This window comes from Pseudorca crassidens, chromosome 13, assembly GCF_039906515.1.
Source record: "Pseudorca crassidens isolate mPseCra1 chromosome 13, mPseCra1.hap1, whole genome shotgun sequence".
NCBI lineage: Eukaryota > Metazoa > Chordata > Mammalia > Artiodactyla > Delphinidae > Pseudorca > Pseudorca crassidens.
In genome coordinates, this window is record NC_090308.1 from 9095874 (window position 1) to 9119108 (window position 23235).

Genomic DNA, 23235 nt, shown 5'->3' on the forward strand with positions numbered 1-23235 from the left:
GAGAAGTAGACTTGTTGCTTAGCAACCTGAGATTATGGGACATGTCCTCTTTCATTGACTTTATTTTATTTTATTTTATTTATTTATTTTTCACAGTACGTGGGCCTCTCACTGTTGTGGCCTCTCCCGTTGTGGAGCACAGGCTCTGGACGCGCAGGCTCAGCAGCCATGGCTCACGGGCCCAGCCACTCTGCGGCATGTGGGATCCTCCCAGACCGGGGCACGAACCCGTGTGCCCTGCATCAGCAGGCGGACCCCCAACCACTGCGCCACCAGGGAAGCCCCATTGACTTGATTTTAAATCAGGCTCTTCAAGGGCAACTATGAGATAAACGACAAAAATGTAAGAACTCATAATGCTAGCATAGGGCAATGATCGTTAGGAACAAACTACCTATGTTGTCACTGTGTTAGGATATTGAGGTTAGTTTGGAAAATATTAATTTTACTCTGGAATACTCTCCCTTTTCCCTGTAGTGATTATACTTATGTAAAACGGCACTTGCTAAAGTGGAACTATCTGAAGAGTTAGTTGAATATGTTAATTAGCTCGAATGTGTTGATTATTTCACAATGTATAGCTATATCAAATCATCAAACTGTACACCATAAATACATACAACTTAATTATCAAATACACCTCAATAAAAACAAAAAATCACACTTCTAAAGACTACATAGGTTAAGAAGTCAAAATAAAATAGGAAAAATATTTTGAATTTAATAAAAATTAAAACACAACTACAAAAAATGGCTCTTGCTGATGAAGGTGTGTTTCTCCAGAATCTCTGTGTGGGGCTTTGTTTTTTGTTTTTGTTTTTTTTTAATAGTAAAGGGAGTGTGGAAACATAAGGACAAATTTGAGGTCTGAGGCCAAGAAAGCATTTGTAAAATTTTCTATACAGTGGTCTTAAAGGAAGGAAATATATATAAGTATATATACTGTTTGAAATCCTCAAATGTGGATGTTTATTAAAGTAAGAAATTATGCTTTTTTGGCAAAACAAGATAATTGCACTATTTCTCTGGTAGAAATTAAATCTGAAATCCAAATGGAGTTCATTTATTCCAATGTACTGCTTCTAAGGAGGAAAAAATATAGTTTGCAGCAGTATTTTATTTCACTGACGTGACACAGGGAGCAAGGAAGGACAAATTCTAGGGCATGGAAGGTCTGGATCCTCAAAGCAGAGATAATACGTGTCTGTGCTTTTAAAACTCTTGGTCAGGGCTCCTCCTACTGGAATAACTTATTCAGTACCATGATATCAGACTCCTGGTCAAGATTCAAATTTTTGTTTATTTATTTATTTATTATTTATTTTCGGCTGCACTGGGTCTTCGTTGCTGCGCGCGGGCTTTCTCTAGTTGCGTTAAGCAGGAGCTACTCTTCGTTGCGGTGCGTGTGCTTCTCATTGCGGTGGCTTCTCTTGTTGCGGAGCACGGGCTCCAGGCGCACGGGCTCCAGGTGCACGGGCTTCAGTAGTTGTGGCACGTGGGCTCATTAGTTGTGGCGCACGGGCTTAGTTGCTCCACAGCATGTGGGATCTTCCTGGACCAGGGCTCGAACCCATGACCACTGCATTGGCAGGCCGGTTCTTAACCACTGTGCCACCAGGGAAGTCCTAAGATTCAAATTTTTAACAAGCCTAACACAGTGTTGCATATTCAATAAGTCACAAATTTTTTTTTTTGTGGCAGGGAGAAAAATTTCACATTAAGTGCTGATTTAAAAGGTCCATATCACATCTTCCATTTACCCCATAGTTGGTGTTTACATTGAGACTTTGGTTAACATTTACATGGGACTTATGACCTGTCTGGCAGTATTCTAAGTACTTAAATATAGGTATTCATTTAATTCTCACAACAACTATATGAGGGAGGACTGCTATCATCTTCATTTCATGGGTGAGGAAACTGAGATACATGGATGGCTCTATTTCCTAGGTAACTGATATTTTTCATGCTATTGGAAATGGCATTTCTAAAATTTCATTTTTCATTGCTAGTATGTAAAAAAATGTTTTCTGTTTATTGATCTAGCATCCTATGACTTTGCTAAATTGTCTTTTTTTTAAGATTTCATAAGGTTTTCAACATACATAATCATGTTGTCTGTTAATACAACCGTTTTACTTATTCCTTTACAACCTGCATGCCTGTTATTTCTTTTTCTTACTAATTGCACCAGCTAGGATTTCCAGTATAATGTTGAGTAGGAATGGTACAAGTGGATATTCTTGCTTGTCCCCAATTTTAGAATGGAAGCATTCAGTCTTTGCTATTATATGTCAATTGTAGTTATGTCAATAGATGCATTTATCAGGTTGAGGACATTCCCATATTCTCCTGGTTCGTACAGAGTTTCTATCATGGATGAGTGTTAAATTTTATCAAATACTTTTTGACATATATTTGATGATCATATGGTTTTTCTTCTGCATTCTGCTAATGTAGTGAGTTATGAGTTACACTGATTGTTTTTCTTAGTTCCCCGACCAGGGATCAAACCTGGGCCCCAGCCGTGAAAGCGCCGAGTCCTAGCCACTGGACCACCAGAGAATTTCCAACACTAATATTTTCAAATGTTGTTCAATTGGTCATGATGTATTATTCTCGTTATATATTACTGGTTATATATATATATTTATTTATTTTATACATATATCATATGTATAAATATGCTTGTTTTATATTGCTAGATTCCACTGGGTAGTATTTTTAAAGGATTTTTGTGTCTATTCTCATGGAAGATTTTAATTGATCATTTTTGTGGTAATATTTGTCCTGGTTTGGTGTCAGGGTTATGTTAGCCTCATAAAATGAGATGGGAAGTGTTCTCTACTATTTTCTCAAAGAGTGTGTGTAAGAAGGGTGTTATTTATTCCTTAAATGTTTAATAGAACTTCAACTGGGCCTAGAGTTTTATCTGTGGAATGATTTTGATTAAACATTCACTTTTCTCAATAGTATTGGGCTGTTTAGCTTTCATATTTTATCTGGTGTTGGTTTTGATCCATCACATTTTTCAAGAAATTTGTATATTTCACCTACATTTTCAAATTGATTGGCATAATGTTCTTTGTAATTTTCTTTATTAAGCTTTCAATGTCTGTAGGATCTCTAATGATATTCCCTCTTTCACTCCTGATATTTCTAATTTGTTTCCTCTCTTTTTTTAACCTTTGAAGTTTATTAAAACTTGTTTTATGAACCAGCATATGCTGTATCTTGGTGAATGTTGTGTACATACTTAAAAAGAATGTGTATTCTGCTTTTGTTGGGTGAAATGTTCTGTAAATATCAAACATTGAGAGTGTTATTCAAATCTTCTGTATCCTTTCTTCTTTTTTTAAAATTTATTTATTTTATTTATTTTTGGTTGCATTGGGTCTTTGTTGCTGCGTGTAGGCTTTCTCTAGTTGTAGTGAGTGGGAGCTACTCTTCGTTGCAGTGTGTGGGCTTCTCGTGGTAGCTTCTGTTGTTGCAGAGCACAGGCTCTAGGCATGCAGCCTTCAGTAGTTGTGGTGCGTGGGCTCAGTAGTTGCGGTGCGTGGGCTTAGCTGCTCTGAAGCATGTGGGATCTTTCTGGACCAGGGCTCAAACCCGTGTCCCCTGCATTAGCAGGTGGATTCTTAACCACTGTGCCACCAGGGAAGCCCCCTTACTCATCTTATACTTTCTTTACCTCAACTCTAGCATCAGCCATTTCTCAAGGAACTTATTAGTATAGGATAGCATTTAGAAACCAAGATCTGGTGCTTTTGCTATGAGGATGTCATTGCTTCTAGTCTGTTTCTGGAGACAGAGATAGGAAATTCTCTACATACATCTGTAATTATTTCTAGAACTATGTGGATGTATATAATATATACATATCATGAGTTTATATCCTATTTCCAATTCCAATCCAACATTCCTGTCCTCTGGTTTCCATTGTTTCTGATGATGTATGTAATAAATATTTTTTTCCCCTCTGGCTACTTAAATTATTTTCCTTTATCTTTGGTTTCAGCATTTTGACTATATTGTGCATACATATGACTTTTCTTTGCACCTATCCTGCTTGGAGTTCCTTGAAACTCTTAGATCTGTGAGTTGATGTCCTCCAACAATTTTTGAAAATTCTCAGCCCTTCTGTGCTCGAATATTTCTTCTGCACAATTTTCCCCTTCCTCTCCTTCTCATTCTCCTTTACACATCTGTTAAACCATTTGATATTGTTTTGCAGATCTTACGGGCTCTGTTCCTTTTTTTCTTTAATTCTTTGTCTTAGTATCTCAGCCTAGAAACATCCTATTAATCTGTATTCATGTCAATGGATCCTTTCCTCTGTTGTATTCAGTTTTCTATTAACCCATTGAATTTTAGTTTCTGATATTAAAAAAAATATTTTAGCATTTCCACTTTTGCAGTTACCATCTCTTTGCTGTATATCCCCATTTGTCCATGCATGTTGTCCATTTTTTACTTGCTCTTTTAACATATTTATGATAATATATTTAAGTTCTCTGTCTGATAATTCTAACATTCAGGCATTTCTATGTCTATTTCTATTAATCATTTCTTCTCTTGACTATGAGCCACATGTTCTTGCTTCTTTACATGTGTTGTAACATCTGTCACATTTTCATTTACATGTGTCATATTGTATGATTGACAGTATGAGCAAAAGAACAACAGAGACTGAAATAAAAAATATTCAGTCCCAGAAAGGGATATGCCCTTCTCCTGTCATGCCACGAATGAGGGAGGAGACTGAGTGAAAATAATCTGTAGCTGAGCTAGGTCTGGGCTTTGTGGCAGCTTTGGTTAGATTTTCCATTATCTTCAATGTTTTGAGATCAGAATTAGGACTTTCCTTTTGATCGGGTTTGTAATCTGAGCACCAGTGAGACTCCAGAGATCTCTTTATGCTTTGCAACCCAGCCAGTGGCTCCCTGACCTGCAGCTCTGTGTGCTTTATAGTTAAATAATAGCCTGGCTGCTAGCTTTGTGGCTGCTAGAGGGTTCTCTTTTTTCTCAAGTCCTGTTCCTGGCTCTCTGTGTTCGGGAGGTCTCTCTTCATCCTGCTGCCCTAAGCCCAGTTTTTCACAAGGCCACTATACTGTACCTGGTGAAGGCCAGACAGGAATTGCTTTCTGCTCTGCTGCTTGCCCCCAGACTTTGGAGGATCACGGGAGTTCACTAGGCACAGGCCCAGATGCTTCAGCAGGATCTTTCTCAGGTTTCCTGCCCTGCCCCCAGCCTCCAACATACTACCCTTGTGCACTTTGGTGAAGGCCTGTGGAAGACAGCTGGCGAATGGGTGCAGACTTGCTGGATGACTGGAGCTCAATCCCTCATGCCAGCCGACACATGGCCATCAAGTTTATTAAAAGTTAGGCTGATTTCTCCATACGTCCATCCATAGCAGGTTCCTCCTACTCATGTCACTACGCAGAGAGTGAAAGTGGTTGTAGATCTCTTCTGTCCTAGGAAGGGCTCATCACTTTCCGGAATTTAGTTCATTTAGGTTTCTTTGTTACCTCAGCTGCCTGATGAGTTTATGAAACAAATGATTTTTTTTTTACCTTAGCTAGCTTCTCCTCATTGTTAGAGTGAGAGTGATGTTGTCTTACAACTTTTACTAAGTGGAACTAGAAGTTAAAATATGTTTTTAATCTTGAAATTTTGTTTGATCTGAAAAGTTTATGATACAAATTTTTATTTTGAATTAATATATATGTGTATATATAATATATAATATTCAGATTAAAACGGCCCATAAAATAATCTTTTGTTAAAATACAAGAAGTCCTTGTTCCTACCTCCTTATTGTCCAAACCTTTCACATCATTAGAGAAGCAAAGGGATGCATCCACTGGAGCAGGGGAATAAAAATGGGGCAAAGGTCCAAAGCTCCAGGCTGTGTGGAGCCAGTGATACCATAAGAGAAGGAGTGGGGTCAGGGGAGCAAGCTGTGGGTTGTTGTGTTGTCTAGGACTTTGCTCCATAAACCCCTGTCTTCATATGCTACCCCTTGATTAAGAACACAGGATCCAACTTGCTGACAGACAACACCTATGGTTCTGTGCCCTGAACTGGTATCATTCCACATAGCTTTTTTCTCTTTTGTGGCTGAATGTAAGATGTGTACTATAAATCTTCATCTCTCATGTTTTTGGCTAAAATATTTTAATAGCTATTTCCTATCTCTGTCTCTGTATTTGCAGCTCACACTACTTATTGTCCCCATAGACAACATTAATTTATCATATCTTTATTTTCACTCAACATGAAAGGATTAAAATAGAAATGAAAGGTTTAAAGGGACATCTAGTTTTGGGCTAGTACGAAAGACAATATTATAAAATAAGTTCACCCAAATTTGTAAGAAAAATATCAAGACCCCCCCAAAAGATAAATAGGCAAAGAACATGCCAATTAATTCATAAGAGGGAGTAGTCAAAGCTATAGCTACGTCCCATAAAAATGTCCAAATTTCTATTGCCACCCCATGTTTTTCCTCCTGAATAGTAAAACATGTAACCTAGTGCCCTTGGATCTCTCCACCTGCATGGACTCAACTTCTACATTCCAAAGTCAAACACATCTTCTTCCGTAACCCTCTTCTCTTGCTTGTCTCGGTAAATGGGTTAACAAATCCTCTCTCTCTCCTCCCAACCACAACCACTTACTAGCTCCTGTCAACTCAACCTGCTAGATGCCTTTTTCTCTTTTCCATCTCCATTGCAACCTCAATAGTTGAGACCCCCTCATTTTTCACTTGGTATGTTGAGACAACTTCTTACCCAGATCTTCTGCCTTTGGTCCACTCCCGCTCCAGTTCACACTCCTGCCAACTGTTCCTTGAGCCTTCTAAACAGATACCAGATATTCATTTATCAAAATAAATGAAGGCAAATCATGAAATTATTTTGCTTAAAACTTTTCTGGGGCTTCCCATTGCCTCCAGGATGAAATGCAGATACTCCATCAGAAAACTACAAAGTTCTACGGGATCTGCTCTCTTGCCATTCTCCCAAACACACCCTGTCTGTCCTCTAGCCTAACTAAATAGCTTGTAGCTCTTCGAATGTGGCACACTGTTGCACACCTCCATTGCTTTGCCCATGTTGTCGTTTCTGCCTGAAATCCCTCTCCTGTCCTGTTTCCTGATGAACTACTCATCCTTAAGTTTCAGTATGAATGTCACCTCCTCTGTGAAGTTTCAGGCAGAATTAGGTGTTCCCACCTCTTTCACATGGCATGCTATAATAACTTACATTTTCTGTGTTTATCACGTTGACCTCTCTTTCCTGCACTGGAATCTGAGCTCTGTGGCAGCAAGGATATTATGTCTATCTCCCCACACCCTAACCTGCACCTAACGCAACACTTGGTTGTATAATGAAATGAAGACATTCTGGTCAGGGTGCTGTGGAGCTGGTACACTTACACACAGCTGATGGCACTTTAGAAACATAGATGAAGGACCATAAAAGTATTGATATTCTTTAACCCAGTGAATCTACATCTAGGAATCTTTCTTAAGGAAATAATCCAAAACTCTTTGTACAAGTTATTCATCACTGTATTACTTAGGTACTCAAAATACTGGAAACCACCTAAATTCCAGCAATAGGAAGATGGCTAATTATGACATATTAAGACAAAGTGCAGTCATTAAAATGTGTGATTTTTAGCTAAATACTGGGCAACATAGAAAACTGCTTATATTACAACACCACTGGACACTACACCAGGACCTAGCTAAGACTTAGGTCTGCTTCCAGGATTGTCTGCAACAGGCAGAACTAATCAACTTGAGTAATTTGAGTCCAAACCGAAATCCTTCAAAGGGAGCTGAAAGTCAGAAGCCAGAGAAACTAGGCACAATTGCTAAGTTCAAAAAGAACGATGCAATCTTTTTTCTTTTTTTGAAAAGGCATTTAAAAAATTTAATTAATTTATATTTTATTTTTGGCTGCGTTGGGCCTTCATTGACGCGCACAGGCTTTCTCTAGTTGTGGTGAACGGGGGCTACTCCTCGTTGCAGTGCACGGGCTTCTCATTGTGGTGGCTTCTTTTGTTGCGGAGCATGGGCTCTAGGCGTGCAGGCTTCAGTAATTGTGGCACGTGGGCTCTAGAGTGCAGGCTCAGTAGTTGTGGTTCACAGGCTCTAGAGTGCAGGCTCAGTAGCTGTGGCACACGGGCTTAGTTGTTCCGCGGCATGTGGGATCTTCCCGGACCAGGACTCCAACCTGTGACCCCTGCATGGCGGGCGGATTCTTAACCACTGTGCCATCAGGGAAGTCCCAGAACAATGCAATCTTGAAAAAGAGAATCAGTGGTTGCAATGAAGGCAGAGTGGGTAAAAACAGGAGAGTCTGGGTACTTGCTGTGAAAGCTGTTGGTCTTCTGAGGCGCTGAAGTTGAAATGAGTTAAAGCACAGAGCCAAGGCAAACAGCAATTAAGTAAAGACAATAGATGCATAAGGGAAAAAGGACCCAGATTCCACCCTCTGGGTTCAAGGCACGGAGGGAATGGTTCTGGATTAAGTAAGACAATAGATGCATAAGGGAAAAAGGACCCAGATTCCACCCTCTGGGTTCAAGGCACAGAGGGAATGGTTCTGGATTATACCATTTAAAGAAAGTAGAGTTCATGGTGAGCTGGGCTCTGGATTGAACCAAATGGTAATTCTCTCCAGGTCTCCAGGTCTGAAGAGGCACTGGGCTATGTGGGAGAAAGCAAGTTGGCAACCAGGAGGTGGAGGGTGTGTGTGTCACAAGCTGGGATGGGAGCCTAAGTTGTTGACTGCCTGGGCTGTTTCACTGAGCCAGGGGACATCCACAGAGCTGTAGAGCACACCTGAGATTTGCTCGAGATACACCAAAAGGCTAATTTTGGGGTGAGGATGGTGAGGTGTTGGCTAATATTTAAAAAAATTTTCTGTAATATGACATACAGCTTTTAAAAGGACAAAATTAACATTTAAAAATAAGAAGTGGACATCTAATGATTCTAGATGCAGTAACAGGCTAAATCCTGTCCCAGTGTCGTGTAAGATCAGCAAATGAAGCAGTTTACCTGACCGGCATAGCCTGCGGGAACTCGAGTGATCTGGTAGGCAGGAGTCAGCTGCCCTGTCACCCTGTCACAGCGTCAGTTCTTTTCTGTGCTGTGGGTTTCCAGGTCACTGCTTACTGTGACATCCTGCTGACAGGGTAAGCGAGGGCTGAAGTCCTGTGGAAGGAGAGGTGTCTTTTTCTTCACCCAAAGGCCCTGACCAGTAGCAAAGCCAGTACCTGCCACCTCTCTCTGAGTTGCACAAAGGCACTGGACAGGGCAGTTCTGTGCTTCCCATCTGCAAAGTGGGGCATCTCAGAATCTGTATTTCTTTTACTAATAGAAATTCGACCCTATTTCTTGTGAAGTAATGAGGCTGATTTTATTTTGGTGAAGGTGTCTTTGCCCCTGTCTGGACCGGGTGATATTATGAAGCTTCTTCACAGAACACCATAGCCGTATCACTGTTGTTAATCCCCAGGTTTCTCCCCTGAATTGGGGTGGGAGCAGAAGGGAGCGTGTCGGGCCACAGCTTGTATCATACTAAGATGATTAACAGCCACATAATGTGTGCTGGGAAGACCCTCATCTGATCCCTTATCTGCTACCCCTCTGGCTGCCCAAGTGGGTGTTCGAATCCTCTCTCCCTGGCCCCAGGGTGGCTCCTTCAGGGTAGTTCTTCTCCACCTTCAATGTGTGTAAGAATCATCTTGGAAACTCATTAGAGTGTGATTCTGATTCAGCAAGTTTGGAGTGCGCTGCCAGGTGTGGCCGATGCTGCTCGTCTACGCATCACCGTGGTTTATCGGGGCTCCAGGGCCTTCCAGACATCTGGGGCAGAGGCTGGAAAGGAACTGGGGGCTCCCCAAAGTCTGGTTACTGGACGAAGAGGGTACTTCCCCCGTGGGGGCCTCTGCTTCTCAGAGCAGACTATGGACTCGTGTTTGGGGCATCACAGAACACGAGTCTAGCAGTCACCCAAACTTGGCTTTCCAGGAAGAGGCCCCTGCGGTGGTGAATCTGAGGCTCCTGTCTTTACAAGGAGGGAGGAAGGTGCACAGGGGAGGGGGAGAGAAAGCGTTCTGCTCATCAGATTAAGGTTGCAGAGTTTGGGGGCTTTGGAAGTGCTGAGGATTCCTAAGAAGGGGTGCTCACCTGGAGACCACAAGAGAGAAAAAGACCAGACACTTCCTGTCCCTGAGGAATAATTATTTAAAAATAACCCCACTGCCTAACTTCTTGTGCATTTGGAAGCCCTTCTACAGGGCTTTCCAAACTGGCAATGTGTGGATCTCAAGATCAGCTGTTAGAGCTAATATTAAGCTTGTAAGAACTAATGTGCTAAGCTGCTTTTGTTCTTCCCAAATAGAAGTGTCATGTGAAGAAATAACCCACTATATGTTTGGGGATGGCAGAATAATCACCAAACAGAATAAATTTCTATTTTTCTTACGAACTTTATTAAGTACCTAATTGGATCTAATCTGGGTTTTAAGGAAAAAAAACATTAAGATCTACAAAGGAGTTATATTTTCCCACATTATGCCTTCATTATATTATTCCGTCTTCATTAATCCTTCCTAAGGATATTATTTAGAAAATGTGACCTGTTCACTTCATCAGAATTAGAATCCTAAGCCTGTGTTAATATTTTTGGCTGGACCTGCTTCATTATTGAATACTCTTCCTTTCTGGCTTCTGCTAGCCTTCTATTTTCATTTTAGAATTTCCAATACTGATACATAAACCAAAATATCAATTTTAACAGGCATTCTGAATGTACAGGTAGGAACCTTACAGCTACGGGACACAACATTCCCTCTTGAAGTCAAGAGTAAGAAGCAGAGAAAGCTGGTCCTCGGCTAGAAGGAAGATGTGCTTGGAGAGGAGCTGGAAGGTCTCTGTTTCTAGCTTATTTGTGAAGCTCAGCTGCATCCCTGTCCTTGGGTTTTGTGAGTCACCTTGACAATAAATTCTGCTTTTTTTTTTATTTTTAAAGAAGATGTTGGGGGTAGGAGTTTATTAATTTATTTATTTTTGCTGTGTTGGGTCTTTGTTTCTGTGCGAGGGCTTTCTCTAGTTGTGGCAAGCGGGGGCCACTCTTCATCGCGGTGTGCGGCCCTCTCACTGTTGTGGCCTCTCTTGTTGCAGAGCACAGGCTCCAGACGTGCAGGCTCAGTAGTTGTGGCTCACGGGCCTAGTTGCTCCGTGGCATGTGGGATCCTCCACAGACCAGGGCTCGAACCCGTGTCCCCTGCATTAGCAGGCAGATTCTCAACCACTGCGCCACCAGGGAGGCCCATAAATTCTGCTTTTTTTGCTTAATCTAACTGAATTGTATTTCTGTTAATTAGAACTAAAAGCGACTAAATTTATATGCTGGTGAGGAAACTTTCAAGTTGTTCAGTGCTTACTATGTGTCATGCGCTGTAGCAACGCATGCTTTATGTTATTTAATCCTTAAAACTAACCCCATGAGGGAGGTATTACCATGATTATTATTACCTGCATTTTATGGATAAAACCACCAAGATTTAGAAATATTTAGTAATTTGTCCCAAATCACCATCTATTAAATGGCAAAACTGAGATTCAAACAGAATTTTTGATACAAAAACCTATGCTATTAACCATTATGCTGTACTTTATAGATTATTGAAACAAATATAGGCATATTATGTACTAGAACAAAATACTCACATTGTAAAACTCCAAGGATGGAAATCTTCAAAGATATACAAAAGCAGACAAAACAGTGTAAGTCCCACTGATCCATGGCCCAGCTTCAACATTTACCAACATTTTGCCAATCTTGGCTCATCTAACCCTCCCCACCCCAAGCTTCTAACTATGATTAATGTCTTACAATTTTACACTAACAGGGTACGCTTGTCACAACTGAAAAATCAAGATTGGTACATTTTATTAACTAAACTGCAGGTTTTACACAGGTTTTCTTAGGTTTCACCTAATGTCCCTTTCCTGTTCCCTGATCCCATCAGGGATACTGCTTCACATTTAGTCATGGTGTCTCCTTAGTCTCTCCTGGTCTATAAGTTTCTCAGACTTGCCTCGTTTTTCTTGGCCTTAATGGTTTTGAAGAGTGCTGATCAGGTATTTTGTAGCATTTCCTTAAATTTGTGTTTGTCGGATGCTCTTCTCATGGTAAGCCTGGGGTTATAGTTTTTAAGGAAGAAAACCACAGAGGTGATGTGCCCGTCTCATCACATATAGGGGTACATGGTGTCAACATGACTTTATTTCTGATGTTAATCCTGACCACCTGGCTAAGGCAATATTGTCTGGGTTTCTCCACTGTACAGTTACTTTTTCACCCTGTCCCAATCTATTCTTTGGAATCAAGTCACTAAGTACAACCCACACTCATGATAGGGAATCAGCTCCACCTGGACTGGACAGTACCTACATAAATTTTGATTTCTTCTGTAAGAAAGGCCCCAAGTGATTTTAAGAGTTGAGAATCACCAATCTAAGCCAGTTATGATTATTCCATTCTTCTTTGCCAGTAAGTGGTCTAGGGATGGACATGTGTGACAATTCTAGGAAAGATTTTTCTCCATGATAAAAAAGAAATAATTATACTAGGAGGAAGCTCTTCCTTGTTTCTGCAGGCAAGTGGAGGCTTCCTTTCCTTGTGTGGGTTGCTGCTATGAGCATGCAATCCTTGGAGTGGCAGCCACCATCTTGTGGCCATGAGGCGATAAGCCAGGGATGGAAAGCCAAAGTTATTGGGATGGCAGAGTTAGAAGAGGGCTGAAACCCTTGAAACTACCTCCAGCTTTCTTGTTATATGGACAATTACTTCTTTACTGTTATGTCACTTAGTTGCTGTTCTGTTACTTGAAGTCAAATGCATTTCCAATTGATGCAGGTGCCTCATCTTGTTTTTACAACTGTAGCTAGCCTCCACATCTAGGACTTGTCTCCTCCACATCTTACTCATTTTAAATGAGTAAGTGAAGGACTAAATGAAGAAGCTATTATAATAACCATAAAATATCAATGTCTTTAATGCCAGTATACTTGGCAATTAGATTCTATACTTCTATTTCTTCTCTCAAACAAATACAATAGAGTTGTATGCATTCTGTCACTGGGGAAAAATTTATTAGTATGACTAGTTGACAGCAGTAAAAATTTTTGATGTTTATCAAGTTCAGATTGAAGTTTAATGCACATATATTTATTAGGATTTATTAATCAATATATTGCTAGTATGATTGAGGCAAATAATGGAATGCCTACCACATAGCGATGAGAATGAAAATACTATTATATTATGCAACAGCATGGACGAATCTCACAAGTATAATGTTGAGTAATAGATGCCAGACACACACATACATGTTGCATGATTATACTGATACAAAATTTAAAAATAAGCAAAACTAATCACTGGTCAAAGTCAGGACAGTGTTTACCCTTGAGTGGGTAGTGACAGAAAGGCTTTCTATGAAAGGGCTTCTAGGATGGTGATAATTTCCTTCTTCTTGATCGTGGCGCTGGTTATAGAGGTGTTTTCAATTTGTGGCAATTCAGAGATTTGTACATTTATGCCATGCACTTTTCTGTATGTATGTTATACTTCAATAAAGTTTGTTTTAAAAATTCACCCTGGGCTTCCCTGGTGGCGCAGTGGTTGAGAGTCCGCCTGCCAATGCAGGGGACACAGGTTCGAGCCCTGGTCTGGGAAGATCCCACATGCCGCGGAGCAACTAGGCCCGTGAGCCACAACTACTGAGCCTGCGCGTCTGGAGCCTGTGCTCCGCAACAAGAGAGGCCACGATAGTGAGAGGCCCGCGCACCGCGATGAAGAATGGCCCCCGCTTGCCTCAAAGAGAGAAAGTGCTCGCACAGAAACGAAGACAGAACACAGCAAAAATAAATAAATAAATAAAATTAAAAAAAAATTCACCCTGAAAATGTCTATCTCTAGCATCTCATTGATCAACTTCGGGAGCAGATAAACCTCTTAAGCAATGCTTATTTACAAACAGCACAAAATGGTTCACTATTTGTAGTAAAATTTAGACTGGGGTGGGAGGGACTAGCTTATTGCGGGAAGTCCCCAATTTATGAATGTCTTTGTATGTATGATAGCTCACTTGTAATTCAGTTGTTATAAACAATATTTTCACATAGGTTCAGTGTTAGAATAACGCTTAGGGTAAATGCCGACTGGTAAGAATAATGAAGTAGAAATGCTGTATATTTCCTATTAAATACAGGCATATAATTACCCCTGTTACACATACACAAGACTGAAACAACTTTCAAAGATATAAAAAGATAAAAACATAATTGTGATTATATTCCATTTTAAATCCATCAGATTAGTAAAAGTAAAGTGTTAGCAAGGATGTAGAGAAACAGGAATTTTCACCTATTGTTGGTCAGTGCTAACTGATTCAACTGTTTTGGAGAATACTCTGGCAAGATTACTTGAAGTTGAAAATGTGCCTAACCTCTGACTCGATAACTCCATTTCTGGGAAATAATGTAAAAGAACACTTGTACAGGTGCAGGAGGACAGATATATTATATATGTGTGTGTATGCATATATAAAAAAAGATGTTTACTGCAGAATTTATTGTTCCTAACATTTGGAAACACCTAAATGTCCATCAAAAAAGGAAGAGACATGTAAATTGTATGTACTCATAACTGAACAGTAAATAATAGCTATAATGAATGAACTGAAACCACGTGTATAATGTGGATCTCAAAATTAGTGTGAAAAGAATTATAGAATGATGGTTTTCATCGTGATACCATTTATGTATCATGTATGTATAAAAATGATAGTAGATATCTTTTATGGATACTTACTAAGTAATATAAATTAAAGAAATGTAAATGATGATACATCAGCTTCCTGTTGTACTCGTATTGGGAGAGTAAAAAAAGAGGACTGTGATTGAGGAGGAGCACACAAGGGAATTCAATTCTCTACTGTTTTATTTCTTTAAAAAAATCAGAATCAAATATGAATGTTAACATTGACTAGTACATATATTCTTATATGATTCAATATATTTATGTGTGTTTGAATGCTTTCATACAAAGAATAAAAGAAATGAGGAATTTGGAATGAAGGAAAAGTCAGGATATGAAATTAAAAGCCTCAGCTAAATTAACACACTGAGATGCATATTATAAGACCTATATAGTTTCCAGGGACAGTTAGCTAATTAGTTCTTTAGCAGTATCTGCAAGATTAAAAAACAAAATAAAGCAATAAAATAGTTTAGGAGGAATGCACCTTTGCTCTTGCGAAGTATTGAGAGGTTTCTCCTCTTCTGGGTCTTCAGCTATTGTGGGATAGAGCTTTGGCACTCAAAAGTGCAACCTGCCAAAGGAGTAGCATTGACGCCACCTGGGAGCTTGTTAGAAACGCAGAATGTCAGGCCCCAGCCCAGACCTGCTCAATGAGAATTTGCATTTTAACAAGACTGCCAGATGGCACACTGAGGTCTGAAAAGCCCTCATACAGAAGCAGCAGCTCTCAATAGCATATCTGTCTAGATCATGACCAAGATAATTTTATTCTGGAAAATTTTCAGAGTAGCTTTTGAACCAATCACCTAGTACAGCCATAGTTAAAGCTTTAAGCACTCAAAGAACATTTACTTTTAGACAAAGGCAGCTTCTACTAAAATTTCCAAGATGTATTAATTGCAAATTGTAGCTGTAAATACCGTATGATGTAATGGCTTTATAAGACTGAAATATCTCCTATGGGAAGTTCATCAAGATTTCTGTGATTTCTTCATGTCACTAAATCAATTCTGTTTACACATCTTTCACAGTCCTGCCTCTGCTCTCCCTGCCTTTCTGAATGAGAAACTCAACTTCTCTTCTTAATTTAACAAAATATATATTATATACATCCAGAGAGCTTGTGGTAAGTGAAGATGTTATTAAAGGTTTTGGGGAGACAGAGGAGTGACTATTATAAAGTTGAATATTGGAGTTCCCCCTCAGCGAGATGCGTCCTGAGAGCTGATACACTGACACAGCTTAATAGTTTGTTTCACTAAAAAAATTCTGCCACATGTAAATGTAAATAATGACAAAGAGACAAAGAAGGACACTACACTACATAATGTTCAGGGGATCAATCCAAAAAGAAGATATGACAATTGTAAATATTTATTCACCCAACATAGGAGAACTTCAATACATAAGTCAAATGCTAACAGCCATAAAACGGGAAATCAACAGTAAAACAACCATAGTAGGGGACTTTCAACACCCCACTTTAACCAATGGACAGATCATCCAAAATGAAAATAAATAAACACAAGCTTTAAATGATACATTAAACAAGATGGACTTAATTGATATTTATAGGACATTCCATCCAAAAATAACAGGATACACTCTCTTCTCAAGCACTCATGAAACATTCTCCAAGACAGATCATATCCTGGGTCACAAATCAAGCCTTCATAAATTGAAGAAAACTGAAATCATATCAAGTATCATTTCTGACCACAACCCTATGAGACTAGATAAGAATTACAGGAAAAAAACTGTAAAAAAACACAAACATATGGAGGCTAAACAATACCCTACTAAATAACCAAGAGATCACTGAAGAAAACAAAGAGGAAATCAAAAAATACCTAGAAACAAATGACAATGAAAACACAATGACCCAAAACCTACAGGATTCAGCAAAAGCAGTTCTAAGAGGGAAGCTTATAGCAATACAATCTTAGCTCAAGAAACAAGAAACATCTCAAATAAAAAACCTAACCTTACACCTAAAGCAATTAGAGAAAGAACAAAAAACCCCCAAAGTCAGCAGGAGGAAAGAAATCATAAAGATCAGATCAGAAATAAATGAAAAAGAAAAGAAGGAAACAATAGCAAAGATCAATAAAACTAAAAGCTGCTTCTTGGAGAAGATAAACAAAATTGATAAACCATTAGCCAGACTCATCAAGAAAAAAAGGGAGAAGACTCAAATCAACAGAATTAGAAATGAAAAAGGAGAAGTAACAACTGACACTACAGAAATACAAAGGATCATGAGAGATTACTACAAGCAACTCTATGCCAATAAAACGGACAACCTGGAAGAAATGGACAAATTCTTAGAAAAGCACAAGCTTCTGAGACTAAACCAGGAAGAAACAGAAAATTTAAACAGATGAATCACAAGCACTGAAATTGAGACTGTGATTAAAAACCTTCCAACAAACAAAAGCCCAGGACCAGATGGCTTCACAGGCAAATTCTATCAAACATTTAGAGAAGAGCTAACACCCATCCTTCTCAAACTCTTCCAAAATATAGCAGAGGGAGGAACACTCCCAAACTCATGTTATGAGGCCACCATCACCCTGATACCAAAACCAGACAAAGATGTCACAAAGAAAGAAAACTACAGGCCAATATCACTGATGAACATAGATGCAAAAATCCTCAACAAAATACTAGCAAACAGAATCCAACAACACATTAAAAGGATCATACACCATGATCAAGTGGGATTTATCCCAGGGATGCAAGGATTCTTCAATATATGCAAATCAATCAATGTGATAAACCATATTAACAAACTGAAGGAGAAAAACCATATGATCATCTCAATAGATGCAGAGAAAGCTTTCAACAAAATTCAACACCCATTTATGATAAAAACTCCCCAGAAAGTAGTAGGCACAGAGGGAACTTACCTCAACATATAATAAAGGCCATATATGACAAACCCATAGCCAACATCATTCTCAATGGTGAAAAACTGAAAGCATTTCCTCTAAGATCAGGAACAAGACAAGGTTCTCCACTCTCACCACTATTATTCAACATAGTTTAGACAGTTTTAGCCACAGCAATCAAAGAAGAAAAAGAAAGAAAAGGAATCCAAATCGGAAAAGAGGATGTAAAGCTGTCACTGTTTGCAGATGACATGATCCTATACACAGAGAATCCTAAAGATGCTACCAGAAAAATACTAGAGCTAATCAATGAATTTGGTAAAGTGGCAGGATACAAAATTAATGCAAAGAAATCTCTTGCATTCCTGCACACTAATGATGAAAAATCTGAAAGTGAAACTAAGGAAACACTCCCATTTACCATTGCAACAAAAAAAATAAAATACCTAGGAATAAACCTACCTAAGGAGACAAAAGACCTGTATGCAGAAAACTACAGACACTGATGAAAGAAATTAAAGATGATACAAACAGATGGAGAAATATACCATGTTCTTGGATTGGAAGAAATCAACATTGTGAAAATGACTCTACTACCCAAAGCAATGTACAGATTCAGTGCAATCCCTATCAAACCACCAATGGCATTTTTCACAGAACTAGAACAAAAAATTTGTATGGAAACACAAAAGACCCCGAATAGCCAAAGCAATCTTGAGAACAAAAAATGGAGCTGGAGGAATCAGGCTCCCTGACTTCAGACTATACTACAAAGCTACAGTAATCAAGACAGTATGGTACTGGCCCAAAAACAGAAATATAAATCAATGGAACAGGATAGAAAGCCCAGAGATAAACCCATGCACAAATGGTCACCTTATCTTTGCTAAAAGAGGCAAGAATATACAGTGGAGAAAAGACAGCCTCTTCAATAAGTGGTGCTGGGAAAACTGGACGGCACAAGTAAAGGAATGAAATTAGAACACTCCCTAACAACATACACAAAAATAAACTCAAAATGGATTAAAGACCTAAATATAAGGCCAGACACTATAAAACTCTTAGAGGAAAACACAGGCAGAACACTCTATGACATAAATAACAGCAAGAACCTTTCTGACCCACCTCCTAGAGAAATGGAAATAAAAACAAAAATAAACAAATGGGACCTAATGAAACTTCAAAACTTTTGCACAGCAAAGGAAACCATAAACAAGACCAAAAGACAACCCTCAGAATGGGAGAAAAGATTTGCAAATGAAGCAACTGACAAACGATTAATCTCCAAAATACAGAAGCAGCTCATGCAGCTCAATAACAAAAAAACAAACAACCCAATCCAAAAATGGGCAGAAGACCTAAATAGACACTTCTCCAAAGAGGATATACAGATTGCCAACAAACACATGAAAGAATGCTCAACATCATTAATCATTAGAGAAATGCAAATCAAAACTACAATGAGATATCATCTCACACCAGTCAGAATGGCCATCATCAAAAAATCTAGAAACAATAAATGCTGGAGAGGGTGTGGAGAAAAGGGAACCCTCTTGCACTGTTGGTGGGAATGTAAATTGATACAGCCACTATGGAGAACAGTATGGAGGTTCCTTAAAAAACTAAAAATAGAACTACCATACAACCCAGCAATCCCACTAGTGGGCATATACCGTGAGAAAACCATAATTCAAAGAGTCATGTACCACAATGCTCATTGCAGCTCTGTTTACAATAGTCAGGACATGGAAGCAACCTAAGTGTCCATCGACAGAGGAATGGATAAAGAAGATGTGGCACATATATACAATGGAATATTACTCAGCCATAAGAAGAAATGGAGTTATGTGTAGTTAGGTGGATGGACCTTGAGTGTGTCATACAGAGTGAAGTAAGTCAGAAAGAGAAAAACAAATACCATATGCTAACACATATGTATGGAATCTGAAAAACAAAAAAAGGTTCTGAAGAACCTAGGGGCAGTACAGGAATAAAGATGCAGACATAGAGAATAGACTTGAGGACTCAGGGAGGGGGAAGGGTAAGCTGGGACGTAGTGAGAGAGTGGTATGGACATATATACACTACCAACTGTAAAAGCTAGTGGGAAGGAGCCGCATGGCACAGGCAGATCAGCTCGGTGCTTTGTGACCACCTGGGGGTGTGATAGGGAGGGTGGAGGGAGATGCAAGAGGGAGGAGATATGGGGATATATGTATATGTATAGCTTATTCACTTTATTATAAAGCAGAAACTAACACACCATTGTCAAGCAATTATACTCCAATAAAGATGTTTTTTTGTTTTTTTTTTTGCGGTACGCGGGCCTCTCACTGTTGTGGCCTCTTCCGTTGCGGAGCAACAGGCTCCGGACGCGCAGGCTCAGCGGCCATGGCTCACGGGCACAGCCGCTCCGCGGCATGTGGGATTTTCCCGGACCGGGGCACGAACCCGTGTCCCCTGCATCGGCAGGTGGACTCTCAACCACTGTGCCACCAGGGAAGCCCTATAATAAAGATGTTTAAAAAAAAAAAAAAAGATTAAGTGGAAAAGCAAGTGTAAAAGCAGTGTGATCTCACTGGGATGGGAGAGTGGAGACCATTTTTTCTACTCTCAGAAAAAGGTTTGAAGATTGCCATCAAAATTTTAATTGTGGTTATTCCTGAATGGTGGGATTGTGGACGAGTTATATTTTTCTTCTTTTGCTTCCCTTTTCCAGTCTACCTGCAATGAAAGTGTATTGCTCATAAAAAAGGTAACTTCAATTAAAAATAAAGATACCAGTGGACCTTATCTTCATTAAACAGGCTATGACAAGGAATAGTTTAAAAAAGTATAACGTAGGGCTTCCCTGGTGGCGCAGTGGTTGAGAGTCCGCCTGCCAATGCAGGTGACACGGATTCGTGCCCCAGTCTGGGAAGATCCCACATGCCGCGGAGCGGCTGGGCCCGTGAGCCATGGCCGCTGAGCCTGCGCTCCGCAACGGGAGAGGTCACAGCAGCGAAAGGCCCGCGTACCGCAAAAAAAAAAAAAAAAAAAAAAAAAGGTTTTATTTAGTTTCTTTAGAGCTAAGTGAGGTTTAATGTGTAACTACAAAATAGAGTACGCACATTATTTACCATCTTTCCAGAAAAGAAGTACAATTATGTCAAATCACCTCTATTATACATAATGTTAAGAGCAATATAATCGTTAATAACTTTGACTGCCACCTATAGTGTTTATCAGAAATAAAAGAGAGTAGCCTTTGTTGCTTATTATCAGTAATGTTTAGTTAGTGTTCATCAAAAACAATGTCTCAATAAACATTTTTACATTAACTCTTATGCATACTTAGGATGCCTGGAATTTTAAAATAATCACATTAAATTTCACAAGGAAATTGGGGTTCAAAGAATACAGAAGTTTTTTTTTTTTTTTTTTTCTGTGTGCGGGCCTCTCACTGCTGTGGCCTCTCCCGTTGTGGAGCACAGGCTCCGGACACACAGGGTCAGTGGCCATAGCTCACGGGCCCAGCCACTCCGCGGCATGTTGGATCTTCCCGGACTGGGGCACGAACCTGTGTCCCCTGCATCGACAGGCGGACTCTCAACCACTGCGCCACCAGGGAAGCCCGAATACAGAAGTTTTGACCTTATATGGTATTAAAAAAAAAAAAAACCTTTCTCAAGAAGTTAATATAATTCTAAATATCACAATTTTAGTACATGGATATTTGTGACTGGTCAACTATCTCAAATTAAAATAGACTCTTTTATGCAATTAGGAAAATTTAAGTTAATACTACCTTTTCACAGTATTAAGGACTTTGTTAAAAATAAAAAGACAGTAGTCAATTTCTCCAGTACTCAGCAGCCAACATATCTTGTTCTAGACATCTAAAGTGTGCTAAATCGAATAATGTCAAGCAGATTCCAAGCAGCAGAGCCTGGAGAAAATGTCACTTGGATATTTTCTGTTCTCTCCCAGCTGCTCTCATAGTTGGATGAGCCAACTCAGTGGCTCCAAGTACGGCTCCCAGCACCACACTGTCCCATCTTTCTAATGTACTTCCAGAAAAAGATATCGAACATTTGCCCTAACTCAACTTTTAAACAATAAGGGCTAATGAAATAAAGATTTTCCTTCACTTAACACTCTTTGTACTCACTGTCCAATAGTCTTGCCAGTACCTCTTAAACTCTGAGATTGTAAGAAAAATTTTCTCTAAGTTTCATGTTAAAAGGTATTAGGTGACAAACACCTGAGGCATGTTAGAAATTGATTTAGACATGCCTGAAATACAAGAGTCAGTAACACTTCAGTACCGCTGGAAATCCTAAAGAAATGTACTGTATTGAGCAAGTTTTAGTACCAGATGTACCAATAACTCATCAAAATTGTTTGCATTGTTATGTGAAAATCAAAATTGGGTGGCTTGAGTTACATGGGTGGGAACCATGATAAATATACCTATGGAAATTTCCAGCTTTAGGGAACGCATGTGTAAGTAAGTGACTATGGTACACAGATGCTCTGAATAAACACACCACAAGGAGGCAGGTAAAGTGGGTTTGATACGATTCCACTTAACATCATGAAAGTTATCTTTTCTCTTGGAAAATTCCCACCCCATGAACCCATCCTAGTACCACTATGTTCAGGAAGGGAAGCAAAGCCCCCATCAGTGTTATTGTTTCTGCCTCGATCAACCATAGAACTAGATGCAACACATCTTAACCTCCCCCAAGACTGACTTTGCTTCTATCTGTTCCTACCTTTCTTTTTTAGACAAATTTAAACAGGGATTCTCATAGGGAATAAGGCCCAAGGAAAACTGACTTCTCAATAAAAGAGCACTTGCCTTGATGGGAAAATGTGACCAACAAAGTCTGAACAAGGAAAGATGAAAGCTGCAAAGCAGCATGTACCTTTCCCATTTGGTTGTTTCTAACCCTCTGTGCTTTTAAAAAACTGCATTTTTAGGGAAATGCAAACTGCAGTTTACGTTAATGTTACAGGGTTCTTTCTCTTCCACATCTTCTTCACCAACAGAGCTGGCTGGCATGCAGATACTATTTGTAAGGTATAAATATTACTGAAGTTCCCACCTTGGCATATTTATCTAAACAGTCTGTGAAGTTTCTAGTGGAAACAAAACAAACCATACCTACACTACCAAACCCCCAATTACTAATACGAATAAGCAAAGATAATATATAGGTGGTATGTAGGTTAGACTGATGATTTAAAAGCATATTCCATTATATTCTTAATGTATTAAATTGGCATTAAGAAGCAGGAAAACCAATTACATTCATATTTTAATATAGGTTAATAAAAGCCAAATTATAGCCAACTGTTAAAGCATTTTTTTTTTTTTTTTTTAAATTCTAGGGTACACACACTGAAAAAAACAGAACAAGAAAGTCAGTTCAGGGGCTTTCTTATAAACAAATGATATCACAGTCTTCCCTGTCACATGCTTCCGAGCAATTCTGTAAATC

At 39.3% G+C, this 23235-nt stretch overlaps 1 long non-coding RNA gene across 1 annotated transcript; it reads right to left on the minus strand.

Moving 5' to 3' along the window:
* Nucleotides 1-1286: 1286 nt before the first annotated feature.
* On the minus strand, nt 1287-7515 carry LOC137204933 (uncharacterized). Its single transcript, XR_010933912.1, has 2 exons — nt 6798-7515; nt 1287-1625 (listed from the first exon to the last, which is right to left on the minus strand). It is a non-coding gene; the product is annotated as an uncharacterized lncRNA (long non-coding RNA).
* Between the last annotated feature and the right edge of the window lie 15720 nt (nt 7516-23235).